The sequence below is a fragment of the Durio zibethinus genome, chromosome 16, assembly GCF_047325235.1.
Source record: "Durio zibethinus cultivar Kanyao isolate XHJ-2024 chromosome 16, ASM4732523v1, whole genome shotgun sequence".
NCBI lineage: Eukaryota > Viridiplantae > Streptophyta > Magnoliopsida > Malvales > Malvaceae > Durio > Durio zibethinus.
In genome coordinates, this window is record NC_143177.1 from 6,630,483 (window position 1) to 6,653,932 (window position 23,450).

General features: G+C 32.1%; 1 pseudogene; it reads right to left on the reverse strand.

Moving 5' to 3' along the window:
* The window catches only part of LOC111298246 (pentatricopeptide repeat-containing protein At2g02980, chloroplastic-like), a 56,726-nt pseudogene that overhangs the window by 10,116 nt on the left and 23,160 nt on the right, over positions 1 to 23,450 (reverse strand).

Consider the following 23,450-nt stretch of genomic DNA (forward strand, 5'->3'; position numbering starts at 1 on the left):
ACTTTTAGATGTAGCATCAAGAGGTGCTTTGATGAGTAAGATTTCTAACATAGCTTATGAGCTTATTAAGGATATGGTGACTAATAATTACTAGTGGTCTAATGAGAGATAGCACTTTAGGAAAACATTAGGGTTGTATAAGGTTAGTGAGCTTATAGTGCTTAGTGCTAAGGTAGATTCTATAGCCAAATTTATAGAGTCTCTACATTGTAAGATTACACCTTCAGAGTTGAGTCCTAGTCATTCTAAGTATACCCATACCCATAGTTCTTTAGCTATGTGTGATGTATATGATGTAGTACACCTGGAGGAGTCATGTTCGAGCACCTATCTAGAGAGTATCCACTATTTAGGATAGATTGCTAGGCAACCCAATAACCCTTATGTTCCCACGTATGGCCCAAGTTGGAGGAATAACCCTTTTTTTATCCAGTCCATTCAAGTACCATAGTAGCCTCAATACATTAGACCATATTACCCACTAGGTTTTTAGTAGCCATCATATTAGTAGCAGCACCCATAACACACACTTCTACAACCATCTATGCCAACCCTTAAGAAAAAACTCTTAATCGAGGATCTTTTAGGTTTTTTTATTAAGGCTTAGACCTAATTCATGTAGAATTAGAACACCATATTTCAAAAATAGTCTATGTCCATAAAGTTTAAAGTCCGTATAGAACTTAGAAACCCAGATTGGTCAGTTAGCAACTCTTCTTAGTACCCAACCATAGGACACCTTACCTAATAACATAAAGGTCAACCTTAGAAGAGAGGGGAAAAAACATTATAAAGCAATCACACTTAGGAGTGGGAGGTAGGTAGTTAGTGGCCAAGGTTCGATAGGTTTTTAAGATGTGGCAAATAAGGAGTTTGATGATGAGGAGCCTAATAAAGACCTAGTTCATGATAAGGGGAAGGGTAAGAAAAAAGATGAGTGTAGTCCCTGTTCATACCCAATTACCACATATACCATCCTCTAATGTTATACCGAGTTCATCTAGGCTTACTTCTTTTAAAGTTGAGCCATTTAGACCTTACATTCTTTTCTTTTAAAGGTTTGAAAAGCAAAAAGGAAAAAAGCAATTCTCTAAATTTATTAAGGTGCTTAAAAATCTGCACGTTAATATCCCATTTACAGATGCACTTGAATAGTTACCTACTTATGCAAAATTCATAAAGGACATTATCTCTTAGAAAAATAGATTTGAGGATTATGAGATAGTTGCACTTCTTAGTGAGTGCACATCAGTGATTCATAGAGGATTACCTATGAAGCTTAAAAATCTTAGTAGCTTACCATTCTATGTACTATAGGTAGTATGTCATTTGATAGAGCCTTATGTGACCTAAGTGCTACTATTAACTTGATGCCTTGGTCCATTTTTCAAAGATTAGGCATAGAAAAGGCTAAACCCACCTCAATTACTTTACAATTGGCCAACAGGTCACTGAAATACCCTATAGGGATTGTGAAGAATGTTTTAGTTAAGGTAGAGAAATTCATTTTACCTGCTAACTTTATGGTTCTAGGTATAGAGGTGGATCATGAGATCCCAATTATTTTAGGGAGACCTTTTTTAGACACTATTAAAACTTTGATTGATATGCAAAAAGAAAAACTGACTATACGAGTTTAGGATCAAAAGGTCACTTTTCATGTTTTTAAAGGCTTTACCATTCCTTGATGATTTTGATGAGTGCTCAAGGGTAAAGGTTGTTAATGATGTGATTCACGATAATTTTCACCAAAATCACTTTATTATGCATTTTAAAGAGTCCCTTATAGTTGAAGAGGTAGAGGACATGGATTTGAGTGATGATGATGATGATGAGATATATTGATATTCTCTACTTTTCAATTTGCACCACCTTTTAGTGGTGAGCATTTCTGACACTCTCCCTATAGTGATTAGACTTTTAGATCTAGATTCATTAGATTATGAGACATTCTATTTTGATGATACTTATCAAAGTCTTGAGAGTGATGGTCCAGTTGTTATTGATGGGATCTCATTTTTAGTTAATTTACCGATCTTTGAGCACTTTTAATTTAATCATACCTATCATAGTCTTTCTAAGAGGGATGGTATGGCTATGTTGCAAAAAAGATATGATATGGGTTTTTTTGAGAAGTTAACTACTACTTCTACTTTTCCACATGATCCAACATTAGATGATAGTCTGGATAAGATGGTAAAGAGAGAGGTCTTAAAATGGTTGGATTCGAGAATCAAGTTTGAAATGATCACTATGAACATATAGTGTGAGCTTGTTCTGATAGTCTAGCTTTTGACATTAAATAAAACACTTCTTGGGAGGCAACCTAAGCTTTACATTTCATGTTTTCCTTTCATATATTTTGCTTACCTTTTCTTGTACATATTGATGTTTGGTCTTGGTGTAGGTATTTTCTTTTGTTTTATAGGTGAATAAGAGCTTGAAATGGATACACTAGTTTTGGCCAAAGCTTTGATGGGAGATTCAGTCACCATGCCTCCACGATGATAAGGGAGTTTCCTTGTTCCTCTATTTTAAACTTTGTTGTTTGATGCTTACACATTGGGGACAATATGTTGTGTAAGTTTTGGGGGTATGGGAAAATTGCTCAAAATCTGAAAATTTTTTTGAATTTTCCTTGATTTTTACCTTGAAATTAAGCTTAACATGATATAGCTTGAATCACTGTTATACTTTCTTTGATTAGTTCTTCATGAAGCCAATGATAGGTAGTGATTGATACTGAATATAGCTTTAGAAAAAGATTGAATGTGTGAGAAATATGAGGTGATACTTAGGTTTAGTGAATTCTTGAATATGATATTCATTTTTAAGTGATGCTTTGAACATTGAATTGCATTTTTTATCTAGTGTTGATTATGTAAGCATGAGATTGTTTTTGAATTAGTCTTTAAAGTTATGTTTCATGATTCTAGAATTTGTTTTGATCATTTGTCAAGGCGAAATCCTGAGGACACATGATTAGGGAAATGATATAGGCCATTTTTGGATCAATGGGGCCTTTCGAGCCAACCTTGATACAATATTTTCATAGTCACCCCTTTTAAGCTTTATTATTCCATTTCTTTGTTTTGAAACCACATTACAAGCCCATAGCCTTATTTTGATATTTCCTATCTTTTTGGTCCTTTGCCTTAAATGCATTAGGACATTTATGTACATTTGTTAGTTATGCATTATTAGGGAGGAAAGGTGGAGCTTGGAAAAAAATGGGAAATTGAAAAAAAATTTTCGAAAAAAGAAAAAAAAAGGAAAGGAAAAAATCAAGCTGGCAAAAACAAAAGAAAAAAATAGTGAAAAAATAAATAAATAAAATGGTGAAAAAGTAAAGAAAAGAATAAAAGAAAGAAAAATGGGCAAAATTCAAAGTTTGGGGGAATGATTCTTTAGCCAAGCTTACCTTTCTTACCTTGAGAGCTCAATGATGAATGATCCTTGACATGTGATGCATTGTTAAGGTACTTAAGCCTAAATGACTTTTATCATACCTAGACCCCAACCTTTCATCACAAGCTTATTAAAGTCCTAAATGATCCTTGGTAATGTTTATCTACATGAGTAGAGAGAGATGTGATAAACAAACTTATGGAACATGAGCATGCTTTATTGATCATTGTTATAATGTCTCATCAATTGTATAATATTATTAGATTTCATGCAAGAAGATGTGAAAAGTGTTGCTTGCTTGTTAAACCTTAGTTAGTAATGCTCTCAACCAAGTTAGATTCTTATGTAATAACACTCATTCATGATTTTACTTTAGTTATATTTACTAATCAATCCATGAGGCTATAGTGTTGAATGAAGTATTGGAAATATAATGTGATTCTTGCTAAATCTTATTTTGCTTGAAGATAAGCTAAAGTTCAAGTTTGGGGGTTTGATTGCATTAACAATTTTAGCTTCTTAGTGCTTAATTTTAATGCAATTTGACTATTATCTTTAGCATTTCTTAGTAAAAATACTCCTAGAATCACAATTGTCTTACGTGTTGGTTAAAATGAAGAAAATGAGGAATTTTGGTCAATTTAGATACATGTTAGAGGATTTTTGGTGCAAATTGTGCAAATGGCCTAAAACTAGTGTCATTAAGTTAGATTGCTGATGAGGAAGTTTTTTAAACCTTTCTTCCATGAATTTTTTTGGCATTATTTCTAGCATTTTCCACTGAGTTTATTGTTAAATTTTCTCCTAGAATACTTGAATATTTTTGTACCAAAAAAAAAAAACATACATGCATGTAAGAGGCTTAACAAGGAGAAGATGGTGCACTAGTGGCATGGAATGAGATCTTCATTTACATGAGAATTGGGCATCACATTTTGGCATTCAAATGAAGACTTTAAGAAGTGATGGCGTGGCATATGGGACAGCTTTTATTGGTCACAACTTGGACTTTTTAGAAGTTGAAATATGCATGAGGAAGGCTTGGAATTGAGGAAGAACAAAGAAGCCTACAAACAACCATGCACTAAATGCAGAAGCAAGGAGGAAAGAAGTCTCTAGAAGCTCATCTCATTGTAGATATTTTAGAGAGATTTTTTGGGACTCCATTCACCAATCACCTGCCTATAAATAGGAGTGGAGCCAGCTATTTTAGAGAGACTTTAGCTTAAGATTTTATTTTTCTTGTGCTTTAATTTTTGCACTTTACTACATTTTATTTTCTTAGCAAACAAATAGCTCTTGGTCTTTGTGTTCTTTTATTGATTTTGATTGTAATTTTACATTTCTTCAAGTAGTTTTCAATGTTCTTTATGATTTTGACAATGAAACTTGCAAATTTTATTGAATTATAGCTTAAATCTACTGATTTTTCTTTGATATTCAAATCCATTTTTGAATCTGCCAGTTCTAACCTATCTGCAGTATTTTGATGATATCTTATTCAAATCTTACTTGTTTTTGCTCAAAAATTTTTTCATAGTTTTTTAGTTCAATTAGCTACAACATGTTAAAATTTAGCCTCAAACCTGTACCATAGAGTTCCAGATCAAGGTGGGAAGATTCATCTGAATGCAGGTGATATGTGTATATTAGATGTGATCAATCAACTTTGGTATGGAGCTGCTCTCTCCTTGGTGAGTTGTTTGTCTTCTTTTCACACTAAATCCTTATTTTTACTTGTTTACTTGTTGATTCTTGCTTTATCTAGTTTATTTCTTTACATTTCATTGCTGTTTGGATTGCATTTGTAGTGCATGGTTTGTTTTTTACGTTTTTGAGTGCTGTTTAGTTTGCTAGCTGGTTGAGCTATTTTTCCTTTATTTTGCTTTGAATTCTTTTCTTGAAATCTATAGTAAACTTGTTGTTTGATATTTATTTAGTTCAGTTTAAGCTCATGTTCATAAGAAATTTTTAAATCTACATTTTTAGTTTGTGAATTGTTAAAATTTTGTTTTAGCAAAGTTGCTGTTTGGTTAATTTTTTAGTTCCTTCATGCAACTTTTCTAAAATTTTTTATTTTCTTTTTACTTTCTCATCTTTTTCCTTAGTCAAACTTTGAATTTCTGGTTCACATTAAGTTGAGTTTGCATCACTTACATACATGCATGCGAGAGGCTTAACAAAGAAAAGATGGTGCACTAGTGGCATGGAACATAACCTTCATTTGCATGAGAATTGGGCATCACATTTTGGCATCAAAGGAAGACTTCTTGGGAGCTTTCATTGGTCTTTACTTGGGCCTTTTGGAAGTGGAAACACGCATGAGGATGGCTTGCAATTGAGGAAGAACAAAGAAGCCTACAAATAGCCATGCACCAAGTGTAGAAGCAAGGATGAAAGAAGTCTCTAGAAGCTCACCTCATTGTAGATATTTTGGAGAGATTTTTTGCGACTCCACTCATCAGTCACTTGCCTATAAATAGGAGTGGAGCCATCCATTTTATAGATACTTTAGCTTATGATTTTATTTTTCTTGTTCTTTAATTTCTGCACTTTCTTTTACTGCATTTTATTTTCTTAGCAAACAAATGGCCCTTGATCTTTATGTTTTTCTATTGATTTTGATTGTGCTTTTACATTTCCTGTAAGTATTTTTCAGTTGTATTTATGATTTTGGCAATGAAACTTGCAAATTTTATTGAATTCTACCTTAAATCTACTAATTTTTGTTGATACTCAAATTTTTTTTTTAATCTACCAGTTCTGACCTGCTTGTGGTTTTTTTAAGATATCTCATTCAAATCTTACTTGTTTTTGCTTAAACTTTTTTTTCATAGTTTTCTAATTCAATTATTTCTAATGTATTAAAAATTCAGCCTTAAAATCACACCACAGCATTCCAGATCAAGCTTGCAAGATTCATTTGGATGCTAGATGCAGGTGACTGGTGTAGATAAGATGTTATCAATCAACTTTGGTGTGGACCTACCCTTTCTTTGGTGAGTTGTTTATACTCTAAATCCTTAGTTTTACTTGTTTACTTGTTGATTCTTGCTCGATCTAGTTTATTTCTTGACATTTCACTGCTGTTTGGATCACATTTGTAGTGCATGCTTTGTTTTTTGTGATTTTAAGTGTTGTTTAGTCTGTTAGCTGGTTGAGCTATTTTTCCTTTATTTTGCTACAAATGTTTTGTTGAAATTTGTAGTAAACTTGTTGTTTGATCTTGCTTTAGTTTAGTTTAAGCTCATGTTCATTGCTTTTTTGAGTGTTGTTTAGTCTGTTAGCTGGTTGAGCTATTTTCCCTTTATTTTGCTACAAATTTTTTGTTAAAATCAGTAGTAAACTTGTTTTTTATTTGCTTTAGCTTAGTTTAAGCTCATGTTTATTAGAAAATTTTAAATCTACATTATCAGTTTGTGAATCGTTAAAATTCTATTTAATCACAGCTACTATTTGGTTCATTTTTTAGTTCCTTCATGCGACTTTTGTGAAATTTTTTATTTTCTCTTTCCTTTCTCATCTTGGTCCTTAGTCAAACATTAAATTTTCAGTTTATGTTAATTTGAGTTTGCATCATTTAGAGCTAGAATGGTAGTTTCAAATTCAGTTTTCAAATTTTGCTATACTTTCGGTTTTCTTGTTCTAGCTTAGATTTTGCAAATTTTTTGTTGCTTGCATTTCAAATATGTTTTTACTTTAAATCATGTTTAGTTCATTGCATTTCAATTTACCAATTGTTTGGCACTTTATATTACCTGTTTACATTTTGCAATTTTATAACATAACATATTTGTGTTACATGCTTTGGTTGATTTTATTTTTTTAGTTAATTTTCATGTTCATTTGTTGATTGAGCCAACTATAGAAGGGTATAGTGATAAAAGGTACTTAGCTTAGGAAGTTTTACCTATTCTCTATGGGATCGAAATCTAGATTTTCATAGTCTCTATTATTACTTGAACGGCTTGTGCACTTGCAGTTTTCCCAATTGGGCCTTATTAGTCTATAATGGACGATGATGTGATGAATAGTCTAGGACCTTCAGATGTATAAATCCTAACCAATCATATCGCGAGCCGTAAGAATCTAACCTATGATGGAGCCATCCTATCCTTTTTTAGAGAATTACCTAAAGCTAGGACACTATGTATATTCTGCTCTATTATATGCAATGCTTGATTATTTATTTATTTATTTTATGTATTTTATTAACATTACTAACATATTTAATTATTTTGTTGCCCTTAATTTTGCTGCAAGCATCATATAAGCATCATATTTCTTAAAAGTGTATTGTTTTGGGCTAATCTTTAGCAAGGGAAACTCCCATGAAGCCTACAACGGTATCATCCATGTGTAAAAACTATTTAGAGGTTAAAAACTAGTCCAAAAGTACCTAGGAAAAATAAAGGGACTATTTAGGAGATGGTTATATCTCGACACTTTCGTAGTCAGTGTATATGGATCTTAGTCAAAATGACATGTTAGAATCAGAGGTTATTTGGAAACAATGGGGAATAGAGAGAAAGGAATCATTTTTTCAGAAATACGGGGATGTGGCATTGCTTATGTTTGTAAAAATCAATGAATAATTGATTAGAGTCATGGTGCAATTTTAGGATCTGTCTTATCAATGCTTTGTGTTCAATTAAAAAGATTTGGCCTCTATGATTGACGAATACTCATTCTTGCTTTAGATAGAATCCGTTGATTAAGAATGATCTACTAGAAAGAACAAAAGACAATCGGGTTTAGAAAGAAGTTGGTTAGGATCATGGAAGTTTGGATCAAGGAAATTGATAAACATAAGAAAGAAAAGAAAGGAATCAAGTGAATTCCTTCAACTTTTTTGCTAGAGCACATAAAGAAACATTTGAATGATGATTACGCGCAAGACATGTTTGCTTTGGTATTCTATGGGTTGGTAATATTTCCTAAGGTATTGAGGCATGTAGAAGTGTTAGTGGTTGATTTCTTTGAGTAATTAGGCAAAGGCATAAATCCATCTCCAACCATCCTAGCCGAAACCATCAGATCATTAAATTACTATAGAAGGGAAGGTGAAGGCCGATTCATAGGATGTGCTCAACTACTTTACATTTGGATTCAGAGTCACTTTTGGAGAAAACAAAAAATGTCATTTCAACCTTTCTCTACTTAGTTTGTCCCAATCAAGGAGTATGTTACTAAGGAATGATGGAGAGATTGGACAAAAAAGCATTGGATGCAATTTTTTTGAATCTTACGAGTGAGGCCATAACATGGAGAGCATCATGGACACTTATTTTCCCCCATATTATATAGTTATGGAGACAAACCATGGGTCCCATTGCTAGGGATGTGGGGAATAGCTAGCTATGCACCTCTTATGGTCCAAATACAACATGATTCTCGATAGTTTATTCCTATGATTCATGGACTCAACCTACTAGAATTTGATTATGGTGCACCTAATTATATGATGAAAGTTCGGGAAGTCATCAAAGCTTGGAAATAAATCAATCGAATGAATCCAGCTAGGTATGTTAACAATATGGCGAAATGATATCTTTTATAGAGAGTAAAAAGAATCAATGAAGTTAGGCTATTGCCAAAAGATGTTTCAAAATAGTTGCCTACCCCACGTCGAAGCTAGTGTTGATTACCCTCAAGATTGCCTAGCAAGAATTTGAGGTAGAAAGGAAGAAAATGGAGAAAGAAAAAAAATGGCTATGTTAGAACAAGTTAATCAATGAGAAATGATTTGATGATGAAAGATGATGTATTGTACAAGCTAGCCAATGAACAAAAGGTGTTGAAAAGATATTTGAAAGATCTCTATCATGAAAACAAAAAACTAAGAATGGATGTTGGGCCTTTAAAAGGATCCAAGAAGGAAATTGAAGATTTTAGGACAATGATGAAGTACTGGATAGGTAGAGCCAGAGAGAACAAATAAGCTATTTTCATTTTCACTCAGGACCAACAAACATGGAAAGACAAGTTTTCTTGAGTTGCTAAAGAAAACAAGCAATTAAAGGTCAAATTAAAAGATGAAAAAAAATAAGAATTCCATTGTGCAAAAGATATTGGAACAAAAGTTGATATGGCTGGAACACTAACTGGTTGAGAACCAAAACCACATGGACAAGATTTTGATGAAGTGGCAAGAAAGGGAGAACGAATGGGCTCATATCTATAAAATGAAAGTAAAAGCCCGAGAGATGTGGAGAGTGGAAAGCTTAGAAAGGTAGTAATACATAGAACACATGACCTCTCAAATTTATAAAATTGTCCAGAAAGTAGGCAAAATGGTTGAGAAAGCGAAAGAAATTGAACGGGAGACTATATCAACTCAAGGCTATAGTTAGCGATTGTTAGACTTTTATGTGAGGTTAGAGAGCAATATGCTGAAGTTAAATATTTTTACAGTTTTAATGTAAGGATGATCCGATGATGTACAAGAATTCCTATGGTTAATGAAAGTTTCTTTGTTTGGATTGATCAAAAACAATTCCCTAATTTGCATTACATTTATTCCATGCATGCAATTTAATAACAGCAAAGATTAACAATAATAACAATGATATTGTATAATGCACTCTAATTCATAGTTAATAAACAAAGGTTTAAGGACAGCGAAGTCAAAGAACCTAAGTCAATCAATCCCATGTAGATATAACAATTGTTCTTAAGCTTGAATCATGGAAGGAGAGAACACTGATAGGTTTGAGAGGGTCAAAAGGGCGTAAGAAGAAATAAGAGAAATGGTAATGGAAATTCAACAAAGTATTGAGGCATAGATGGCTAAACTAAGGTAGTTGTTATCTAGTTCATTAATGGGTAAAAAAGTTGCTAGTACATTAAGACCAAGGGAAGATATTAATATAGAAGAACTATTATACCCTCCCACCTCAAGTTCAATCTTCTCATGGCATACATGTGTAGGCACAAATGTACAACTTTACCCTTATATCAATCCTTGTACTAATCAATCACAAATTCACTTGAATGCTAACCCTAGATCTATCCTTATTGACCCCATCTTAGTACTAAATCTAGATGACTTGATCAAACAAGAGAAGTCATGTCAAATGTTGGAGCTAATTATGAATTCAAAAATATAAAACAAATATGACCAACTTTAAGAAAGGTTTAGAGCAATAAAGGGTAATGATATCTATGGGGTTATTAATGCTAATGAGCTTAACTTGGTGCTGCCTGATTTATTTATCCCAACAAAATTTAAAACCCTAGATTTTAAAAAATACGACAAAACAAAATGTCATTCTGCTTACATTACCATGTTCTGTCAGAAGATGATAGGTCTTATTCAAAATGATAAGCTCCTGATACATTATTTTCAAGATAGTTTAACCAGATCAACAGTAAAATGGAAAATACAACTAGATCAAAGCTGAATCCATTCATGGAAGGACTTGGCCAAAACCTTTATTGCCCAGTATAAGCGTGTCCTTGAGAAAAACCCTGATAGGCTATCTTTATAAAATATGAAGGAAAATTCAATAAAAACCTTTCAAGAAAACACGCATTGATGGAAAGATGCAGTAGCCTAAGTCTAACCATTGCTAACTAAAAAGATCATTATGCTATTTTTCAACACACTAAAAGCCCCATACTATGATAAGTTGGTTGGAAACACAACAAAGAATTTCTCTGATATGGTGATTTTGGGAGAAATGATAGAGAACACCACGAAAAGCGATAAAATTGATGAGCCAAAAAAAAAAAACAGCAAATCCAAAAAAAAAAAAGGTGTGAGACACATGCAAACACTTAATAAAATTCTTTATGTTGTTTCTTTATTCCATATAATCCAAACCCACCATGCCCTCTCTATTACCCTACTACCAAAAAAATTTCCCAATAGCCATATTATTACCAAACACCCCAACAACCACTATGCAGGTCGAGCTTTAGTCCTTAACCACCCAATTACACCCCCGTACCTCCAACTCAATCATTCACCCAACCAACCCTTCGAACCAATAACCAAAGAAACTACAAAACAACAACAATCGAGAAAAGCCTCATTTTGACCTAATTTTCATGTTTTACACTGATTTGTACCCCTAATTATCGAGAGGTCACCTTATTGCCCCTACTCATGTGACACCATTAAAGCCACCCTACCTAAATTGGTATGACCTTAATGCCAAGTGCTATTACTATTATGGTGTAGCAAGACATTCCACTGAAAATTGCATAGCACTTAAACATGAGGTACAGGGCTAATAAAGAAGGGGCTCATAACTTTTGATACTAAATTCAAGCTAAATGTTAGTGGAAAACCTTTACCAGACCACATTGAAGGGAAGATTAATGTTATGGGTAATGGAAAAGATGTAAGGATCAAAAGATGCATGGATGAAGTAAGTACCCATTTTGAATAGGTGTATAATTGTTTGAGTGAGATAGGCATGATTCAGTTGATATCTTTAGATGAAAATGGAAGCCATGAAGACCACGACTAGGTTTGCAAGTACCATAGAGGAATGTTTGGACATTCGATCCAAAGATGGGAAATTTTTTTATGAATATCGCAAAGTTTCATGGACATAACTATAATAGAGTTTTTATGATGAGTATGATAAAAGTAGTGTGAATATGATGGATGATAAGCCCTCTAGTAAGTCTTTTATCCCCAAACCTCTAATAGTATTCTATGATGAGAAACCAAAGCCTACAATTGAGAAAACTATCTCTTTTCTTAGGATGACAATAACTATTTATATTTCTAGTTTATTCCCTTACCAAATGATAAAGTAGTCCCGTGGAAGTATGACTATAATGTCATGGTTTGAGGACCTAATATGATCTCAAACAATCTAGGTATAGGGAATACTGCAACCATAATAGGCACAAGAAAAAAACCTAAAGTGGTAGGTGTTACATTCAAAAGATGTCAAAAAGGGCCAGTAAAGGGAAAGGTAAGGTCATAGGAGAAGATATAAGGGAAAGTCAAGGTACTTAGCCGATAGTAAGCCTAGAAGTGAAAATTAAAGTTCCAGTATCAGAGAAAGAAGCCTGTGAGTTCCTAAAAATCATCAAGCATAGTGAACACAATGTGGTTGACTAGTTTAACAAATTACTAGCTCGTATTTCTTTATTGTCACTACCGCTAAGCTCAAAGCCACACAAGAATGCTTTACTGAAAATGTTTAACTAAGCTTAAGTTGAACACATTATTTTTGTTGACAAAGTACATATGGTTGGAAAAATTATAGCCCCTAACTTCATTATTTTTAACAATGATGAAACATTGCCAAAGGGACAAAGTAGATTTAAGGCCTTGCACATCATTATTAAGTGTAAAACTCACACTATGGCCAAAGTATTGATTGATAATGAGTCATTTATTAGTGTCATGCCTATGACTACATTATCAAAGCTTCCAATGGACCCCTCCCACATGAGAAACAACCATAAGATCGTAAGGGCTTTTGATAAAGCTCGAAGAGAGGTGATCAGTGATATAGAGATTTTATTACAAATTGGCCTGAGTACTTTCAATGTCCTAATTAAGGTGATGCATATAACACCTACATATAGCTGTTTACTCAGAAGACCTTAGATTCATACAATTAGAGTTGTACCTTTATCTTTTCACTAAAAGGTAAAGTTTATCATTGAAGGGAAGTAAGTATATCTAAATAGTGAGGAAAACTTATGAGTAACCAAAACCTTGACCACTTTTTATGTTGAGGTTGTTGAAGCAACAATCGAATACTTATTTAGAGCTTTTGAAGTAGCAAATGCTATTTATGTCAGAGAAAGGTAAAAGATATCGATCCCTCGATTGTCAAAGATTATAGTTATGGTGATCAAGCAGACTATCAATAAAGGTTAGCAAGCAAGATAATGTTTGGGAAGGGCTTTATAAGGAATCTAGAAGGTGTTAAGCATGACTAAAAATAAAGAAAGATAGGGCTTAGACTACAGGCCTCTACTACTGATAGAAAAAACATGATGCTAGAGAAGAAAGATAAGAAATGTCACACCTTAAAAGGCATGAGTTAGTGATGAAAGAATGGTGTTTCCTTATTTATATGAGACATTTAGCTTTGGTGGATATGTCCATCCTAGATTATCAAAGGTTGAAAGGGTGAGCCAGCAATGAAATTAAATAAAGCCTTCTCTCAAGTTTAGATTGGTATAGATAAGAAAGTTGTGTAAGATGAAAAGATGTTCTTTTTTCCTTTTCTAGGTTAAAAGATCCAAGAATGATGTACTATTTTTGTTATACTTGAACTTTTCAAACTTAAAAATTTTAATTGCTTCTACCCAAAAGCATGCGAAGGTTAAATGTATGGGCTTATTTTCATTATCCTAATAAAATGATGAATGCAATGCATTTCACATCCATTATATTCTTTTTTTTTGTTACTCATATTTTTCTTACCTTTGCTAAAATCAATCTATATTTCTTTGTGATTGTACCCATTTTTAGGTTTTCTAATAATGAACATTATGGATGACTGAGACAATAATGCCAAATATGATTTCAAAAATTTGATTCATATTAGCAAGCTTGATAATGATGTTGATTTGGAAGACTATGATTTACTTTATGATCTGTTAAAACAGATGGAACAAAAGAAAAAAATTATAAAACCCCTTTATGAATCCGTTGACTTGTTGAATTTGGAGGATGGTGAGAATAAGAAAGAAATTAGGATCAATACTTCAGTATCACTAGTTGAGAAATAAAAAGTAGTGGATTTGTTGCAATAATATATGGATGTATTTGCATGGTCCTATCAGGATATGCTTGAACTTAGCAAAATTGTGGTCGAACATAAACTACCTTTAAAACTAGATTATCGACCAATACAACAAAAGTTGAGATGCATAAAGCCTAAAATGTTGCTAAAGATAAAGGGGGAAGTGAAAAAAAAGTTTGATACAGGTTTTTAGAAGTAGCCAACTACCTTGAAGCCAATATAATCCCAGTTCCTAAGAAAAATGGAAAGGTTAGGATATGTGTAGATTATCAGGACTTAAATAGGGCCAACCTAAATGATAATTTCTCATTGCTTTATATTGATACCCTTATGGGTAACACTGCTAAGCACTCCACCTTTTTGTTCATGGATAATTTTTTTGGCTATAACTAGATCAAAATGGCCTGAGAAGATATGGAAAAAACCATGTTTGCGTCAATATTGGGTACATTTTGGTATAAAGTCATGCTTTTTAAGTTAAAGAATGTTGGTGTTACGTATCAAAAAGTGCTGGTCACTTTTTTTCATGATATGATGCACAAAGAAATAGAAGTGTATGTTGATGATATAATAACTAAGTCTCAAGAAGGTGAAGATCATGTTGCTAATCTCAGAAAGCTCTTTAAAAGGTTGTAAAGATAATGGCTCAAGCTGAATCTAGCCAAATGCACATTTGGTGTTAAATCTAGAAAATTGATAGGGTTTATAGTTAGTGAGAAAGGTATAAAAGTGGACCTTAATAAGATTCAAGCTATTCAAGAGTTATCAGTGTTGTGCACACAAAAGGAAGTGGGAGGCTTTTTGGGATGATTGAATTATATTTCCTGCTTCATATCTTAACTCACCTCAAAATATGGTCCAATCTTTAGGTTGCTTTGTAAAAATAATCTTGGTAAATGGGATAAAGAATGCCAAAATGCCTTTGAAAAGATTAAAGAGTATTAAACAAGCCCATCGGTGTTAGTACCACCAGTTGTATGAAGGTCATTGATTTTGCATATAACGGTGTAAGAAAAATCGATGGGATATGTATTGGGGCAAATGGACAAAACTAGAAAGAAAGAGCATGCTATCTATTATTTAAGTAAAAGTTTATAGAGTATGAGGCTAAGTATTCCCAAATAGAAAAAATATGCCATGTCCTAGCTTGGACTACTTGTAGGCTCAGATAGTATATGCTCTATTATACGACTTGGCTGATATCAAAGTTAGATCCGGTGAAGTACATTTTTAAGAAACCATCTCTATCAGGTAGAATAACGAGATGGTAGGTCATACTTTTGAAATATGATATTATGTATGTGGCACAAAAATCCATAAAAGAAAGTGCGATAGTTGATTTTTTTGCTAACTGAATTACAAAAGATTATGAACCCATGAAGTTTGAATTTCTAGATGAAGACTTAATGGTGATGATCTTCTAGGATAAATATAGAGAGCCTATAAAAGAATTGTGAAAGATGTTTTTTGATAGGGTATCCAATATAATAGGGCATGGCATTAGGTAATGTTAATATCCCTGGAAGGAAATTACTACCTTTATACTGCAAGGTTGGATTTTAATTACATAAATAATGTTGTTGAATATGAAGCATGTGCCATGGGTTTACAGATGGCCATCGAAAAGAAGATTGAGGCACTAGAAGTATATAGGGATTCAGCCTTGGTAATTTACCAACTAAAAGGTGAATGGAAGACTAGGGACCAAAAATTGGTGTTATACCAAAGGCATATAAACAACTTGATAAAATAGTTTAAAAAGATCCAATTTCAACATGTTTCTCGAGAGAAAAATCAGATCACTGATGCCTTGGCTACTTTGATAGCAATTTTCAAGTTAAATGATAATACGAGAATCTAGCCCATTAAAGAATAAATGAGAGATTCACTAGCCTACTATTCGAATGTGGAAGAGGAGGTAGATCGGTGACCATGGTATTATGACATTTGTAGTATATTAAGTGACAAAACTACCCCTAATAGGCCTTAAAAAATTACAAGAGGATTATTTGGAGATTAGTAGCAGGGTTTGTACGTGATGGAGAAATCCTGTATAAGAAAAGCTAAGACTAAATATTGCTAAAGTGTATGGATGCTAAGAAAGCAAGAAAGATACTTGAAGAAGTAAACCATGGAATTTGTGGAATACCTGCCAATGGGCATATGATGGCCAAATAGATTATGAAAGCAGGTTGCTATTGGTTTACATTAGAAATTGATTACATCTGTTACACCAAAAAAATGCCATAAATGCCAAATTTAAGTGGATAAGATTCATTTTCTTCCTGTCCCACTACATGTCTTGGCACCACCATGGCCTTTCTCTATGTGGAGAATGGATGTGATTGGACCTATAACCCCAAAAGCCTCGAATGGGCAATATTTTATCTTTGTAATAATTAATTACTTTACTAAGTGAGTGGAAGCAACTTCGTATGCTAATATTATGCAATCATTGGTGTGCAGATTCATAAAAAGTGAGATAATATGTTGATATGGGCTCTTAAAAAAGATTATCTTTGATAATGCTAGCAACTTGAATAAAAAATGATGAAAGAGTTATGCATGCAATTTAAGATAAAGCATCATTATTTAGCATCATGTCACCCAAAAATGAATTGTATGATGAAGCTGTGAATAAGAACATGAAAAGAATATAAGGGAAGATGACTGATATATATAGAGACTAGCACAAAAAGTTACCCTTTGCCCTACTTGCTTATAGAACATCAATTCAAACCTCCTTAAGTGCAACCCCATTTTCACTAGTGTATGAGATGGAGGTTGTATTACCAATCAAAGTGGAAATTGCTTCCCTGAGAGTTTTGATAGAGGTAAAAGTGGATGAAGTAGACTAGGTTCAAGACTATTTTGAACAACTAAATCTCATTGAAGAAAAAAGGCTTTCGGCACTCAACCGTGGGTAAATGTACTAAAAAAAATTATGTGAGCACATGACAAGAAGATACAACCTCAGTATTTTAATGAAGGTGAATTGGTTTTGAAAATCATCTTACTGAATCAACATGATAGTAGAGGAAAATGGACAATGAAAGGTCCATTTGTGGTAAATAAGGCATTTTTTGGCAGAGCTTTAATCCTTGTAAAAAGTAATGGTGATGAATTGCCAAATCTTATCAATTCTAATGTGTTAAGAAATATTTTGCTTAAAAAGAAAAGGAAAAAAATAAAAAAAAAAGAGAAAAAAGAAAGCAAAAGAGAAAAATAAAATAAAAGGATACAATTCAGACTGAAAACCCAAAAAAAGTGGTTTAAACCAAAAGAGGGATCATTTAAGCTGAAAACCTAAAAAGGCAGCTTAAGTAAAGCTGTAGCTAGAAAGAAACTCTTCAAAGAATGAAATGATGGCACACAACTGGATGAATCGGTGTCAAAGTTAAGAGAAATTACTTTTGGGGGGCAAGTTTCCATTGGTTGCAAGTATGGGGCAAGGATTGGTTGTATGAGATCAAAAATATCGCAAATGTAATGAGTTTTTGGGAAAACGAATTGGTCTAAGTGGGATAAAGTCATTCAAATGTTCATTATTTAAGAACTGATATTTGATTCTCAAGATATTTTTGAATTACTTGTTCTTTGTGTTTCGAAAAAGCTAATTTTTCTCTTTCTAAAACTAAAACAAAAACCCCATTATTAACTAAATCTCATATTCAACCTTAAAGATAGAATCATTGCATTTGTCATTTAAAATTAAGATAATGATCGATAATATTCATGATAGACCAATATGTCACTAAAAAAAGGTGTAAGGAAAACGAAAAAAATGAAATGAAAATTTATTGATAACCAAAAGCAAAAAAGAAAAAAAAAGTGAAAAAGGTAAATAAAGAATTTGGATGAGGTTTTAAAATAAGCAAAAGTCAAACAAGTCTATCAAAAGTCAAGATTTTGAAATAAGAGGAATGAGAAACAACTAGATGAAAAGCAAAAGATTCAAAAAAATAAGAATATGGAAATGGCTTTTAAAGTCTGAAAAAAGTGAACCAATCTTAAAAATTGAATTAACATGAATAAAAAGGGCATGGTATAAATCATTGATTACATCTTCATCTTTCTGATTCATTATAATCATTGTATGCATCACATACATTTTTACAATAAGTTATATTACAGGTCTCTTTATGAGAAATTAAGAGGAATCAGGATATGTTTCTTTTCAAAATAAGGATGATAATTTGATTAAAAGAATTGGCCCTAAATATGAAAGGCTACCCTTAGCATGATTTTCAAAACTTTGACTATCGATTTATAGAGCACCCAAATCACTTTTTGACTTATAGTTCAGTCTTGGTCATATTTATTCTTTGACTTGAGGCTCAATTGCAATCATCTTTATTTTTCAACTTATGGATTAGTCCTGGTTATCTTTATTCTTCAACTTGTTGTGCAATCCCAATCATTGTCATTTTTTGACTTGCAGCTCAATCTTAGTCATCTTTATTCTTCTTGACTTACGACTCAGTCCTAGTTATATTTATTTTCGACTCACAATTCAGTCCTGATCATTGTTATTTTTTGACTTGTTGCTCAGTCCTGATTATCTTTATTCTTTGACTTGTGGTTTAGTTCTGATCATTTTCATTTTTCGACTTGTGACTCAATCTTGGTCATATTTATTTTTAACTTGTGGTTCAGTCTCGATCACTTTCATTTCTTTAGTTGCAGCTCAATCTTGGTCATATTTATTTTTGACTTGCAATTTAGTCTCGGTCGCTTTCGTTTCTCGACTTGCAACTTAGTTCTGATCATACTTATTCTTTGACTCTAGTTCAATCTTGGTCATTTTCATTTCTCAACTTGTGGCTCACTTCTAATCATACTTATTATTTGATTCGTAGTTCAATTCTTGTCATTTTTATTTTTCAACTTATGGCTCAATCATGGTCATATTTATTTTCTACTTACATTTCATTTGTTACTTACGGTTTAATCATAGTCATATTTATTCTTTGACTTGTGGTTCAATCACAATCATTTTCATTTCTTGATTTACAACTTAGTCTCAGTCATATTTAATCTTCGATTTATGCTTCAATTTTGATCATGTTCATTTCTCAATTTGTAGCTCAGCCCCGATCATATTTATTCTTCAATTTATGGTTCAATTCTAATCACGTTCATTTCCCGATTTGTAGCTTAGCCCTGATCATATTTATTCTTTGACTTACAGTTCAACCTCGATCATTTTCTTTTTCTGAATTGTAGCCTAGTTTTGATCATATTTGTTCTTCGAGTCATGATTATATTTGTTCTTTGAGTCATGATTCAATTTCGATCATTATATTTTTCAACTTACGTCAATTCAGATCATTTCCAACGTCGCATGCCTTTTTTTAAAAAAAAAAAACTTTTGACTTTGGACAAAATTGTTGTCTATCTTTGCCTTATTCCTAATTCTCAATAATGTGCAAAAAAAGGCAGTTCTAGACATCAAATTTTGTTTAGGTTTTCGAAGTCAAACCTAATAGATTTATTTGGGCCGAAGGCCCAACTTCATTTGTTGAGCTTGAGCCCATTGATTTTATTTTTATTTTTATTTGGCTTTATAATTAAATATTGAAATATAACAACATTAAATAAGATATATAATTAATTAAAAAAACCAAAAAGGGGGAGACAAGGAAAGGCACAGTGCCATGTATGGCACCGACCTATCCCAACTACCCAACCCACTTCATTGGCACCTATACTTTGAGTCGACCTAATCACCTACCCTGCCCATACCTATACTCTACGAGCCACCAGCCTCATATTCCCCAATTGCCACTAGCTCCCTTATTGTGGGGATGATGACCAAAAAAGGTACAAACCTCACTAAGCTCTATAAATAGAGCTCTAAGGAAACCCCTACCGAAAACCTTGCCTAAAAGCCTTGCCAGAAAATACCCACCAAAAATACAAAAGAAAACTTTGCAAAAAAGAAACCTAAAAACCACCACCAAATTCATAAAAAAAAGTCAAATAATAGAAATAAAAAAACCTCATGGGAACAAGGAACCCAGTGCCAACATAAAAAAAGGCAATAAGGAAATTAAAAAAAAAAAGAGGAAAACAAAATTTTTTGGGTTTTTTTAGTGAAGCCGAAGGAATTTGTTTGGATTTAGGATGCTTGGGATAATTTCAAGCCAAGACAAGTTTAAAACTAGGTAGAGGAAAGTGTGGGGAGTCTTTTGGTGTTTTTCTTAGGTTTTTCAGTGACTAGCACGGCAGCCAGCGCGATGTTGGATGACTTATTTTTGGGAATGACTAGCTCTTTTGTTTTTTGTTGAGAGGATTTTTGAAGGTTTTTTTTTTTTTTTTTTTTGGAAGTAGAAGAAGAAATGAAGTGAAAAAAGTGCCTTTAATATAAGAAAAAATATCACAAAACAATGTCGTTTAGGCCATCAAGATCCATGCATGAGCCGGTGACCTAATTCGGGATCCACAAAACCCAACTCGTGACTTGGCAATCTTTAGCCCTTAATCGATCCAATTGAATCGGTTCAGACTGCCCCAGACTGACGTTGACTGGGTTATTGATTGGTTCGATTCAAGTAAATTTTTTTGAATTTTCTAACTTATTTTTTATATTATTCTTATCATTTTGAGTTTTATTATTATTATTTATGCATGTTTAAACTTTTAAATTTGTTAGAATAAATATTTGTTGTTTTTATAATAATAATAAAACAAAAAATATAAACCATGAATAATAAAGTTTAAATTTTTGATAATTTTGTTAAAAAATTAATATAAACCTTATAAATTAATAAAATAAAAAACTAATAACTAGATAATAATAATAACAATAATAAAAATGAAAATGATTTCAAAACTTTTGATATTTTTAAATTTAAAAAATAAAGAAGAATAATAACCAAAAAATAAATAAATAAATAAATATATATAGATATAATGATAATGAAAATAGAATAATAGAAAAGATTTTTTTTTCCTATCTAGATGATGAAGGGAATAATAATCATCTTTTAAAAATAATAACAAGAAATAATTTCACCGAGATGTTAGGAAATTATTAAATAATAATAATTAAAACAAATAAGTAATAAACAATAATAATAATAATAATATATTTTATAAAAAAAGAAATATATGAAAATTTTTAACTAATTTGTGTAAATCATAAAAATTGAACTTATTTCGAAAGTCCATCTATATATTAGAGATTTTTAGAGATGTTTGTATTTTTAAATTTCAAAACCATAAAACTCTTAAAACCATAAAAATCCAAATTGTGAAAACCCAAAATCATGAAACCCCATAACCTTAAATACTCAAAAACCTAAACAGTAAAACTCAAAATCCTCGAAACCCAAAAATTTCAAAACGCTAAAATCCAAAAATTAAAATTGTAAAATTTGACACCTTAAAACTATAAACCTTGAAATCTTAAAATCCTAAAATCCAAAACCTTTAAATCTTGAAACCCTCAAATGAAACCCTAATCCTAAAAATCCATCAAGAAAATCTAACCTAAATCCTAAATTCAACATGCAACCCTAAATCATCACTCGAAAATCATTCGAACTTTAAAGCCTTAGCCTAAATCTATACCCAAAATCATTCCAAAATTCTAAGGATACGTGTGAAAATCTCACATAAAGTAATTTCTTCTTGAATACTGCCTAGAATATGGACGGTTTAGGTAATTTTATTTCATTAAGTTTTTCATATGAATTCTTAACCTGTAATAATAATGGGATTAAATTAAAGGAAAAAATAAAATGGGATATTAAATAAAAATAATCGCACTTAAACTCTACCTAGATGTTGAAAAGTTAGAGTGGTCTCATTATATTTAAGAACTTAATTTCAAAATTGCATTTCATCACCTTGCATAGCATCCTTTGGCATACATGCATTTATTCATTATTGTTTGTACTCATTTCACATGTTTGCACCTTTAATTATCATTTGTTAGCTAACTATACCATCATTAGTTTCTTTGGCATAAAAATGTTTTTTTTTAAATGTAGTATAAAGATGTGGTATTACAAAATAAAAGAAAAATAACATTCTGAAGGAAATAATTCTTGGTACTCTACCTAGATGTTAGAGAGTCACCAAAAATTATCTTCTATAAAGAGTGTTATTCTCATTTTTAAGGAATGTTATAATAAATGTCAGGCGAAAAGGATTATCGCAAAAATCTTGCCTAGATGTTGGAAAGTTTTAAGATAATTCTTTATTCTAAAGATTTTTACAATATTCCTAAACAAAGGACTAATAAAACTGATTTTCTTTTCTAAAAAATGAAGGGAATTATTATTAAGTTTCAAATTGAAACCATTTTATCCAACCCCTAAGATAAAACATGGTTAATTCGTACCAATTTTTATAGGTACTATAGAGGTGTTAATCTCTTCCTCCATATAACCGACTTTCGAATCCAATTTTGTTTTCATAGACCAAAATTATCTTTTTGATAAGCTTTAAACTTTTTTTTCTATTTCATTGAAAGGATAAACTTTTAGGTGGCTAATCACACCCTAAAAAAGATTGGTGGTAACTCCCCTAATTTTTTTGATTTTAAAATTTTAATCATCTAGTGATCCTAAAACTGTTATGACAAGAACATAGTCAAGAATAGCCTTATAATGTAACATCCATGTATATCCCTCTTAATCCTATTGACTTTCCACCACCACAATACTATTCCTTTATACAATATACTCCTCCACCTTAATAAAAGGAACTTTCCCCAAAAGAGATGTTAAATCAAATGCTTCAAGAGCAAACTGCCATCATGCTTCAAAGCTAAGTTTCTCTTAAATACCTTGAGGAAAAGGGTCAATAGTTAGTAATTGCCCTGAGCACACACCTTTAGGAGATTGTACCTAGTAATTTTAAATTTATCATTGTGCGAGAAAATGAGGAGTACTATATGGAGCAACCATTAGAGGAAAATGAAGAATGGTGTAATGACCTTAATGAGAATGATAAGAAGGAGATGATATTGACCATAGGTGTGGTATGGAGTTGCATAGTGATTTTGGATAGTTTAGGTCTATAGAAACCATAAAGGATGATGGATCAATTAAAGGACATGAATGTTAATAAAAAGATAGCATTAGTCCTAATCAAAGTATTTGTGAGCCTTTTAGTTCACTTGTGTCATTTTCTTAATCCAGTGAAGATCAATTACAAGATAACTTGGAGATGACTATGGTGGAGAAGTTTGTTGATGAGGGTTTGCAAGTTAAAAACTTGTTTGAATCTTTAAAAACACCCTTCACTAAGCTTAAGGAAAAAGATAAGAACACACTCTCTTGCACTCACCTAAATTAAACTAAC